A 13,126-nucleotide genomic window follows, 5' to 3' on the forward strand; every position below is an offset into this window, starting at 1 on the left:
GAACCACTAATTTGGGCCCGGTCACAAAGAACATACAAGAAAGCAGTACATATTTTAAACAAAATTATTTCTACTCATAGCTGTAACTTTGTCAAAAATTAAACCTTTGAATAATTTTAGTATCAAATGAAAGCTCAAAGTCTAGGGATCACTGTAAAATCCTTGTCGAAAGTTTCTATTAAATATAAAATAAATATATGAAAAGATAAGAGGGCATATTTGTTCTGTTGCTCAGATCAGAAGTACCTGTTTTATACTACCCAAATTCGGGGAACCAGTGCGCTCTTATATGCAATTAGAGGTATGCTGAAATTTTCAGTACAAGTCAGGATACTGTATACATTTGTTATGAAATGACTGCCACTACATTTGAGACTTAAGACAGTATAGCTATAAATGCTTGAAATTATATAATTCAACACAAAAAGCAATGTAGCGATGACTTAGTGGTTTTATTCCTGAACACAGATTTAAGTTGCCAGTGACTACCCTGTTTGTCTACATAGAACATAAGTCGAAAACTAATACATACACTCACATTTTTTGCGCCAACCGACATGATGGTAACTAAGCTATACAATATCAAAAATATAGCACATACGCTGGTTCTCGCAGCTACATGATTCTTGTTAAGGTAGCTACATCTGTTGGTTAGATACTGCCGCTTAACAAAAACAGGAACATCAACATAAACAGTATATAATAGAAAAACAAAGGATATCCATTCATGACACAAAATCAATACATGCACAGCAAAAAAACACAATAAGCAAAGGAACAGCACTTTTATTGCTGTTCTTTATCTCAAAGTCACAGTGAGGCCTTCAACACGGAGCATTTATTGTACCTACCTTAATTCACTTGAGTATGTATACTCTTACACATTTATAATATAAAATTCAACAATGCAACTGCAATAAACCTTCGAAAATTGTTGCCAACAGCAGTTGTAAGCAATTATATAGGGGGAAAAGTACGTAACGGAAATAATTAGTAAGAGAAACTTGGATTTTCAATTAAATTTGTTTACCAATTGTGTATTTTTCTTTGAAATGTTTACATAAATGAAAACTGTTTTGTTTACAGTTAAGCTCAATGTTATTATTTTTGAAGCAACAAGCCTTGATCGTTAACGTAGTGACTTAAATCAATAGTGTTCTACTTCTCTTAATATGTAATCATATGTCTAAGTAAAGATGCAATACACTGTCCAGACTTGGGATTATCTCTCTAGAAAACAAAATTCAATGGACGATAAATGTGTTCCCAGATCACATTATTTCATCCGCAGTTGTTTTACTCAATCTTCTGTTTTCTTTGTAGTAGTTATTTTTTGGTTGCTTTTTTGTATTTTCTTTTTTTTTGTGGAGGAGTTGTTTGGTCTAATTGTTGTTCATTTTATTTTCCTAAAAGGCATAACTTATAGTCGATACTGTCATTGCAACAGTAATTTTGTTTTCAATACTCAAGTGGAAGTTTTTACTTCTTCAATCTATAGTAATTACGTTATTACAACTGCAGACAAGCCACTACGCTCAACTTTATTAACACATATGATTGAAAAAGGACAAAGCGAAGATCCATCTGGCGGCCCATGCGTGGCAGTGTCCCAGCCGTTGGGTGACAGTGGGCTACTGAGGTTAAGGTGTTGAGTTGAGGTTAGAGAAGTTAAATGAAAAATGCTTGGAAAATGAATGAATATTTTGAATGGCAAATGATATATGTCAAAAGGTTCATTTGTTGAGTTCTTTTCTCTGTCGTTGAAATATTGAAGGTGAATCATGAAGTGGAGATGGATGGTTATTTTTTAAGAAGATACTTTAAAAGCTGTTTACACAATGAGGAATAAACAAAGACTGTGGTCCACTTGCTTTCCACATGACACATACTTCGAAACTTGGAGCATTCAATTTTATCTGAAAACATAACTTTACGACAAAAGAGATGATTTTAGCTTCCCAATTGTGAACTTTCCATTTCTATGTAGCAACATTCCAGCAGCGCCTGCATACGGAGTATATATCTCCCAATTGATACGATATTCCCAGGCTTGTATTTCCTATCATGATTTCCTTGATAGAGGATTGCTGCTCACAAGGAAGCTATAAAACCAAGAGTTCCAAATGGTGTAGTTGAAATCATCCCTTCGTAAATTTTACGGACGCCATCACGAGTTGGTTGACCGTTATGGAATAACAGTTTCACAGATGATATCGGATAATTATGTTCCTTATGTCGTAACTACAATACCCTTCCCTTTTCACGAATGTGACCTACCGAATTAGACTATTTATCGGATTTCTAATAACATAAGCAACACGACGGGTGCCACATGTGGAGCAGGATCTGCTTACCCTTTCGGAGCACCTGAGATCACTTCCAGTTTTTGGTGGGGTTCATGTTGCTTAGACTTTAGTTTTCTATGTTGTGTCTTCTGTACTATTATTTGTCTGTTTGTCTTTTTATTTTTAGCCATGGCGTTTTCAGTTTATTTTCAATCTATGAGTTTGACTGTCCTTCTGGTATCTTTCGTCCCTCTTTTATGTTTTTTTTTAATCTTGACTGAAGTTTAATGTGTCTGCATGCTGTCTTTTACGGATTATGCATAGACGGGTTCAGAAAATAAAGAACACTATTACTTAACCCATTTCTCTGACGTCATACTATTGTTTTTACTGTAGATTATTTTTCAAGAATCCACTGACCACAGTATTAACTTAAGAGAACTTATATCAACATTTTAAACTTTTAACTTACTATCTTTTATCCTCTCAAAAACGAGTGGCATGTGTAGGATTCGAACCCGCGCGTATTTTCTTCATAATCAATAGAGTCTTCAGTCTATGCATGATACCACTAGACCACGAAGGCTGACATCAATCATTATATGAATAGTACTCTTAAAGCACTTAATTGTCAAAAAAATGTCATTTAACTGTACTTCTGTCACACTGATAATTTGCTTTTGTAATCTAATGAAATATATATCTTGGTTTGGTCATGTTTATTGATTTTTTTTTATTTTGGGTGTTATTTTTTTTTTTTAAAGAAATGGGTTTAAACTACTTCTTTGACAATAAAAACAGAAACAAAATCATCGCCATTATATGAAAATGAAATATATAATACTTCTACATGTTCTAGGATTAAAACAATATTTTGGTCCAGAAAAAAAATTACAATGAAAAAATTTCTTTCCAGGTACAAGGTTCGAACTTTACACTGTTAATATCACCGTTATGACATTCGTTACCAACGACTAGACGATCACGGCTATATGAACAGCTTGATGGTAAGTTTATGAAATCAACATAATTATTCATTGTACATCCTTAGCAAGAGCAATTCTGATAGGGATTCAGAATACGTACCACAGATAAAACTAGTGTATTGACCGGTGAACGATACATGCCAAATGTAATAACGTTAAAATAATCTTAACTTAATGAAAAGGAAACAGTTTAAACAAAATTTACACATTATTGTTCAATTTAAATCGTCAGCACATAATGTTAATACTATAGGAAAGCAACATGAATTTGAGCATTATGAAATGGCAGATTTATGGCATCTACGCTAATAATATTTATGTGACTAAGAACGGCTTAACGGTGTTTAGCCTTCAATATACCGTTGCTAAATATTACATATATACATTTTGAAGGTTCTACATTTTGGTAATTAAAATTTTTTAACTTTTCAAAACAAGATAAATAAATTCTGTATATTAATATATGTCTTTTTGAATAAATTAAATATACCAAAACCTATTCAATTTAAATAATTTTTAATGATTAAACATTAAATGTAATATGTATATACAAAATTAAAATCTGGTGTTAAAAAGGGGAGCTAACACCCTATTTAAGTTAGCTTAAACTTATGTTAACTTGTCAAATGTCTAAATATAGATGCGAACCGTGTGGATATAATCATTTCCAGCTATTATAGAATAAAAAAGACAAAATACGAGACTATTTTTATGAAATATCGTTGATTTATTGTCAAAACGTAAAACAGACAGTCGTTTTACTAGAAATGGGTTAAGCTAGAGAATTGATAAGAAGTAGTGGATTCGGAAACGATAATCAACTTGCGACTAAAGTCGCTCGTTGATTATCGTTTACGAATCCACTACTTCTTATCAATTCTCTACTACAGAAATCAAACCAATCATCTATATACCACGATTATACAATTCTATAATCTACTACTTAAACTGTACGGGTGTGAGGGCTTAAGAGCCCGGAGGGATGGACGAATGATATTTATCAACGAAACAAATAATTGTGTTTTGGTTCCAGGGATATAATTCTTATTATAACATTGAAGACTAGCACGACATCTTAAATAATCGAGACGTAGTCCTGGCTTCTGAACATAATTTATAACTTTACCTTTGCCATACACACTAATAATTATGGTTTTCCATTACAAATGATGGGTATAGGAACACCTAATGATCAACGTATAAAATAATGTAAACAACACTTCATAAATTTTATCAGTCCGAAGTGCTATTTCCGTAAGTACGGACAAATAGACAAAGGACATCTAATTAAATGCAAATATGACGAAATGTATTTTGATAAAATGAGAAATATATTACCCTTTTACAAAGATTAAGATACACATTTGTTTTTCATGGGACTTTATAATTATTAACGTTTTACATCCAAACTAGCAAAATCAGCACATTAGGTTGGCATACGGAGTTTCATTTAACAATCACGAGATTATTTGTTATGTAAAGACGACATGCTGAGGGAAAAGAAAGTAACGAGGCCTATAAATTGATTAATTCACATTAAATACAATATGAACAATTTCAGATGGCTAGCTTGGCCATATTTCAGGTTATTTGAATTTTTTTAATTTTTAATTAGAGGGATCTGGATCCGTTGGCACCTCAATTAATGACCCGCTTTAATTGTCAGTTTCAAACAGTTAAGGAATAACTTTGATATAAAAACACAATTGGTTAACTAGAATCTCTGTTAGGGGTTGTCAGTGTGATGATGCAAGAAAACACATCTCTGTCCGGTTGGCATAGGACGTCAAATTCGGTACCCCCTGAAATGGAAGAAACATGGATTCTGCAAGTATTTAAGCAATATGGTCCAATTTTCTACATACAATCTTTTCCCCAATGACAACCAAATCAACCTACAATTCATCCCGGTCGAACAATTTTGCAGTAGAGTTGTGTTATGCTGAACGTTGATATGCATAACACATGTGTTACGTGACTTTAAGCAAACAGCAATCAATTAATTTATGTAGTGTTTTACTATGGTTGACAGTTAAGTATATCTATTCAATACACATCAAGATGAATAATCCAACAGTAAATTAAAGACAGGCAGACATTATCTAAAGATCACAAGTAAAAAAGCAGTCCACAAAATATTTGCAGAAAACAAACGGTCATTAATAAGGCCCTCTTAAACATTTTAATAACATAATTAAATCTTTATTTCAATTTCTTATTAGTTGTAAAAGTCATAATACAGCAAATATATATAATATATATATATACAAGTCTAAATTGAAAACAACGTTTAAACCTATGATTGCGTTCGATAAAAACCGCAATTTTTATACGTGTGCATGCAAAACAAATTTCTTGGTAGAGGGGCCTAAATACAGCACAAACAACATTTTCCAAAAGACCAAAAAAGTGAAAAAGTATATTTCAACAAAACGCATTTGACTAGCAGGTCGAACAACGGATGTTCTTAAACCCTGCTGTCTGCCATTGGCGATTGCCAAATAAACGGACACCAGATGTAACAAAATGGATCTTAACTATTAATTTAATACCAAACAGAAAACAATAAACTTGCGGAAAAGATTGTATACCGCAAACAAAAGGTGCAAAAATTAGTACACCATATCCGGATTTCGACAATTAATTTCTCTTCAGTGATGTTAGGAATCGAAACGGTATTTGGAAGGCCATATAATTTACCTCAATTTAGGATAGACTCTTGAATTTTGAGGAGTCGAAATAGGATGAACGGATCATATAAACCCGAAGGCAAATATAATACAAGTCCAAACGAAAAAAAATAAACAAGTCAAATATAAACAGATGTAACAAAATGGATCTTAACTATTAATTTAATACCAAACAGGAAACATTTAACTTGCGGAAAAGATGGTATACCGCAAACAAAAGGTGCAATGCATACATATATATAAATAAAAGATTCCTTTCATTTGAACTTTGGTGGATAGTTGTCTCATTGGCAGTCATACCACATCTCCTTATTTTTATATTGAAGTATAGAGTCTAGTTACTGACGGTGTTTAGCATAATAATTACGTAATATAGTGTTCTTTTTATTTGTCTTTGTATATTTTTAATCTTTACTCCTTTAGTTCATTTTTGGTAATATCCATTTGGCGTGGCTAGGTATTTATATATCCCGCCATTGTGCTATTGTGTTATGGTCTTTTTGTGTTCTTGCTTTTCATTTTTGCTTACTATCTTTGTCTATAGAATGTCTACATGCCATTTTGTTTTACTTTGTTGTCATAGTTGTTTGTTTTTATAGTGATTAAATTAAAACATAATGTTGACTGCTGTACCCCAATTTTTGACATTTTTACCAATTATTGATTATGTCTGTTTGTTTTGCTCACACATTTTTGTCAATTTAATGGAATTGTATGCAACTGTCATACAAGTGAGAGGCTTCGCTCACTATAAAACCAGGTTTAATCCACTATTTTCTACATAAGGAAATGCCTGGACCAAGTAAGAGCTTTTGCTTTTGCCATTTGTTAAGGAACTTTCCGTTTGAATTTTCCTTGTAGTTTGGTATTTTTGTTATTTTACTTTTCAATAATATCACTCATTGTTCAACTGTTTTCTAATGGTTACTTAACAATTTTTTGGATTTTTTTGGAATTGTCACACTTACTCTTCTATTCACTTCATTATTGTAAAAACATTGACATTGTCTTTTTATTAGATATGTAATACGTTTTGTAAACTGAAAAACTAACAGTTGTCAAAAAGTATTTAATTCGTTCGAAATATAACTTCTCTTTAAAACCTCATACATGTATATTTTATAGCAAACGTTTCCTGAATACGGACACAGTAAAAACAAGATAAATGGTTGCAGATCAACGCAACAACGCACGATCAAGTGGAAAGTTGAATTTGGTGAAATCATAAAATCGGGAAAGATGATTTAAATTATCAAATAGGCATACGCTTACCAAATCCAAATGTTATTGCAAATGTAACACAATAATCTAATAAAAAAGATTAGGAAGTATAAAAAAAGGATTTCAAAACATCGGAAGCAACTCTAATGTTGCACTAAGTTATAGAATTTAAACAATACCAACTTGTCTTAACCAAACAAATAGTTTATATCTTAACATAAAGAAAAAAAAATGAATTCGAGATTTAATTTACGAACGTTGTTGAATTACTGTTCAAAACATTATGTCCGGTATTAGAAGGCAATTGAGCAATCAAATGTGTCTAACATCTTTCTGAAAATCGGTCTTTTGTGTTATAAAACGTTGTTGAATTATTGAATGGAAAAGAGACAATGTAGGACCTGTTTAACAAAGCCAACATAGAGTGAAACTCTTCATATTTTTTTAATTCTGTTGCCTATTGAAACTTAAACAATCAGTCGAGAGAGACAGAAACAATCATAAATAAACGAAAAACGACGAAAAGACAAATAGTAGTTCTTATAACAGAGTATAAAACCACTAAAGACTGAGCAACACGAACTCCATCAAAAACCGGTAGTGATCTCAGATAAAAAAAGTTACAAATACGTAAGAGATATTGTATGGCTGCCTCAGAAAAAAGCATACATTCAGACCAAACGAAAAAGTTATAAATAATTACAGGTCGCCATGTGGTCTTTAACAATGTGCAAACCCGATATTGTATAACAAGGTTTACAAATTGTATGTTTCTTAGGACTATGAGGTAAACCTTATTCTTACAATAATAACCCTGGCCAAATAGTATACATTTTGATTTTGAAATATGTCCCTAAATTACATTACAACGACAGGGTATTTTGTTTTATGACTAATCGCTTGAAATATTCAACAAGTTCAAATAAAGGAATGAATATTTCATTGTGTCTTTTACATACACATATACACTATCCTCAGGTTTGTACTCTGACTTTTACAGCTAGAAATAAATTTCGAAAATAATTATATGTACTTTTACTTACGTTTCGTCCTTCAATTTGATGATTTTTTTTTTTTATTTTTTTTTTAACGATTCCAAATATTTGTATTCAATCATTTCCTGGTATATAAATACCTAAGTAGCCCAGGTCGCATACTTAGGGAACCCTGTATTTTTAACGGCCTCACTTGACCAGGGAAAAATCATATGAGTTTAAACTCCCATAGTTTTACATACATATATTTGAATAACCAGTACAAACCTGATAAGCATAATTGTCATACATAATCATTATCGTATATTCGGTTCACTGACTTCCATGTGTAGATTAAACATTGAAAACTATATATGTGATTGATAAAAATGAGAGTTATAATATGAATTGGAAATTATTGAATGTGATTGACAAAAAATAGATATTAAACTGTAATATACCCATGTATGGACTATAAAAGGATAAAGCACATGTGGTAAGTACTAAAGTAGTGTGACGCATGTTATATGTGGTAATTAACTAATGTACATAATATGCACAGACATATATTCAAATATCGATTACAATAAAAATGTTAGTATTCTTTCTGTCAAAAATAACTTGATATTATTCACCAAGTTTACCTTAAGTAAGGTACAATAAGTTAAGATTATCACGTATGGAATCAAAACACACCTTTAGCATGTTAAGTTTAGGGCAATAGAAGTAAGTATATTTTCCAATATTTTTTCGATAAAGAGTTAACCTTTGGCCTGCATCTATACTTTACATCCAATTTCAGCAAAGCCTGTATAGACTGCATATTTTATCGAATTTGCATTTATTACATATTTTCCAAAAAACCCATTTAAAATAAAGTATTATTGTGTTAACAATTGTATAATTAGAATTATCTGTACAGATTCCTAATAGAATATCTTTTTCAACAAGTGCCTCGTCATTTATTAAGTTACAAAGTTGTACATTTCTGACAACTGTTTCTATCAATGGTTTTACATTGTTACATTGATAAAATAAATGCTCAAGAGTTTCAATATTATCATTTTCATCACATAAGTGACATTTTCCGTTTGACATATGCATTATTTGCAATCTGTTTTCAGCATATATTATCCTATGTATACATTTCCATTGAGATTCTTAAACTTTTCTATTAATATCCGTTTTACCATAAAACATACAATAACAGTAAGTAACAAGGATTGACATGGGTATACAAATGTGGTCACCTTGACTACTTAAAAGCACAAATGTAAGACTCGTTACGAGACGTGAAACTCCATTGGTTTCACGTGTTGAACATATACGCAGCCAATTGCATGTTGAAAATGAACATTAAACCCAATTACCATTTTGGGAGTGTATGACTCGTAACGAACTTAAAGAACAATTTTTCTGTCATATGTGTCAATGTATAATACACTCTTAGACTGTTAAAACACCCATCGAAGATACCAAGCTTATAATGTTTACGCAAGACGCGCATTTCGTCTTCAAAAGACTCATCAGTGACGCTCGAATCAACAGAAAAGCTGAGGGCAAAATATAGTACGAAGTTGAAATGCATTGATGGCTACAAATTTCGATTTTGACAAATACAGGTAAGATAATATATTCCTTTGTTACGAAATCCTTAGTATTTCGAACAATTTAACGTTTTATGACCAGTTAATTTATAAATATGACATAATCAATGATAATTCATGTCGAAACATAAGTGCTGACTACTGGGCTGGTGATATCCTCGGAGAGGTAACCTTCATCATCAGTGGCATCGACCCTGTGGTTGTAAACTCATCAAAGATACCAGATTTTTAATTTTGTACGTCAGAAGGGGGTTGCGTCTACAAAAGACTCACCAGGGACGCAAAAAATTAAAAGGCCAAATAAAGTACGAAGTTTTCTGGCGATCTAAGAATCTCGCATTCAGCATGGTCAACCCAGCTTGTAGATCTTATAAAGCTTACTCATATGCATGCAAAAGTAGCGAAACGACATTTACATGATTAAGTGAACAATAAATAATTCACCATTTATGCTCCTGACTGCGTAAGATATTTTATTGATTATCTACGTCAGTAGTCTTATTTTGTAAGGATATTTGCGAAAGTAAAACACGCTTAAAAAAGAATCGTGAATTAAAAACTTGCCATATATTTATTTTCGATTTCCCTTTTTTATTATTTTTTTGCTGGTTTTGTTGTCTTTTGTTTGTGTTGTTCTATATTTTAATTGATGCTTTCTGTGAAGGTATTGTTGGCTTTATACTATTAGTTAAAGAGGGTACTATTAGGGAGCACTGAACACTTAGGAAATGAAAATAAAATTGAAACCACAAACCTAACTGCGGAGTGCTGCCTGGGTCAATATATTTAAATGACATATATATATTTTCTCAGGCAAAATATGAGTGAAATTTTTGCTGCTGGATTCTTATCAAATATTTCTAAGTTATTCAGTAATGTTACTCCCTCATTGGACGATCTGACATGTTTGGCAGGCGAAATCTGTTCAACAGATGTATGTATTGATAAACTGAAAAACTAGACATAAGTGTGCACTTTTGTATTTTATTAAATGCTGTTAAGATCATTACGGTATCAAATAACATCTTGATATTATGTGATATTATGTGTAGTACCGAAATAAACACATGCATAGTCGTAAAAGTTTCATCATTGGTTATACAGATATATTTGGAAAGCCTAAAATGAAAAACATATTTATCAGCATACTGTTCATTACTATATCATCTGTTTACGGTGAACAGGACTGCTGCCGAACAATTGGTAAGTAGTTCACATGTGTCCCGACATAATAACGATATACGTGTTTGTATTGTCGATATGCAGGACACTCAATATGTTCAAAACGTAGGGGTTCTTGTTAAAAACTAACAACTGGAGTCTTCTGTATAAGCTTTGCGTGTGTAATATTCCTGGTTTTACAAGAAATGTATCTCGTCAAATGTTTATTTATTACTTACTGTTTGAACATAATTCTTTATTACTCTGTTTTTCGATCTGTCTTGTTTGGTTGATACGGCTACAATACTCATCTTTGCTTATCATGGCTCTGAACCACTGACATGTTCTTGTAGTGTGCCTAAATTTTAAATGCTACAGATAAAGACTCACATTAACCTTATTTTAGGTGAAGCAAAGGCGGCATTATTAGAAGCAATAACTACTCTACAGAATACCAACGAAGTTCTTGGAGACAGTAAGTTGTAACATTATGATTTTTTAAAAGCAAAATGTACACACTATTTACAGGTATTAAACACTATGGAAAATGTGAATATTCAAAGACTGACCAACTTAAAGTTATTCAAATAATATTTCTCAGTTGTCATTTTATTTACTTGTTTACTAAAGAATCCAATTTTTGATTTAGCATATGTAAATGGAAATCTAGGATAAATATCAATGAGACAGAAACATATAAAACATGTAAAAACAATCAAAGAATTGAATAAAGATACAAAAAAGACAAACATCGTATAATAAAGTATTTACTGTACCTTATTTAGACTTGATGAGAATAAGAAAATTTTGCAACAGAAGTGAATACAATTGTTAATTGATTTTTTTTAATAGCAGGTTCACCGATCCCTTCCAATAAAGTTGCCTTTCACGCAATATTCCCCTTGGTTCGAAACAGACTGTTATTTTTGATCACGTGATAACTAATATTGGTAAAGCATATAACCAGCACACGGGTCATTTCACAATACCCTTCAATGGAATATATTTCTTTGCCTGTACATTTCTAAAAACAGGAGTGACATCTTTACCTCTTCAAATGGTTCAAAATAGCAAAGACATATCACGAGGACATGCAGCAAGAGGCGGAGGAGCGCAGGAAGGATCAATGAACACAAATGTATATCTGTATAAGGGAGATGTCATTAGAGTACGTCATTTTCCTGGCGAAGGATCGCAAACTTTACATGGAGAAAAAAGTAAAATCACAAAAATACTGCACTCCGAGGAAAATTCAATCGGAGAGTCCCTAACCTGGAGATTGGAGCTTTTTACGGGTTACCTTGTCTAATATTTAATTATTAAAAATGTTTATATTTAACCTTTTCATAAAATTATCAAATATATATAGAATTGATTGACATGTGTCTATAGTTTAATCAGATATGCTCTAGTGATCAACTATTTTCGAAACCAAATACACAAAACATTTTGGATCATTGTAAATGAACTGTTATCTGAACCTTTCAATTTGATTTAAACACAATGTTACACAGGCAAATTTTGTTCACGTGAATTTAATGTGAAATTAACGTGAATTTCACGTGAAAAAATTCACGTGAATTTCACGTTAATCGAGCTTATACGCGTAATTCACGTGAAATATTTCACGTGAATTTCACGTTAAACTCACGTGATTTTCACGTGAAATACTGATTCACGTGAAATTCACGTGAAATTTTTCATGTGAAATTCACGTGAATTGAGCCTTCACGTGAAATTCACGTGAACTTTTCACGTGAAATTAACATGAATCGAGCTTCTTTTTTTTAATGAAATTAAAGTGAATTCAGCCTCAATCACACTAATTTCACAGGATTTGAGCTTATTTATGTAAGTCAATTCTAATCTAATACAAATTCTGTTTTGATATATATATAAACATGAAAAATATTATTCTTGGTCTGGACCATGTGTTCATACTTCCATTCTGTTTTACTTTCTTTGTTTCCAAAATTTTTTGGTCTTAAACAAAGAAGGCAAGCAAATGCATCACAGGATATAAATTATATCCAGGGCACCTTAGTTCACTCCTAGAACTTTTTTGGTTGTGTTGAGTCTCAATCCTTTTTTGTAAATGATTTATGGACTGTGGTCATTTATAGAAGTTGATTGCACTGATGTATATTTCATTTGAGTTGATTTTTATTATGTTTGTATAAGTCATATTGTGTGGTCATCAGT

The 13,126-nt window shown here is 31.8% G+C and overlaps 1 protein-coding gene across 1 annotated transcript in view; it reads left to right on the forward strand.

Annotated features, from left to right (window-relative positions):
- LOC127722059 (cytochrome P450 3A8-like) overlaps window positions 1-13,126 on the forward strand; it is a 497,429-nt gene that overhangs the window by 346,802 nt on the left and 137,501 nt on the right. The gene's annotated exons all lie outside the window — the stretch shown is intronic.

Source organism: Mytilus californianus, unplaced genomic scaffold (genome assembly GCF_021869535.1).
Source record: "Mytilus californianus isolate M0D057914Y unplaced genomic scaffold, xbMytCali1.0.p SCAF_12, whole genome shotgun sequence".
NCBI classification, from domain to species: Eukaryota; Metazoa; Mollusca; class Bivalvia; order Mytilida; family Mytilidae; genus Mytilus; species Mytilus californianus.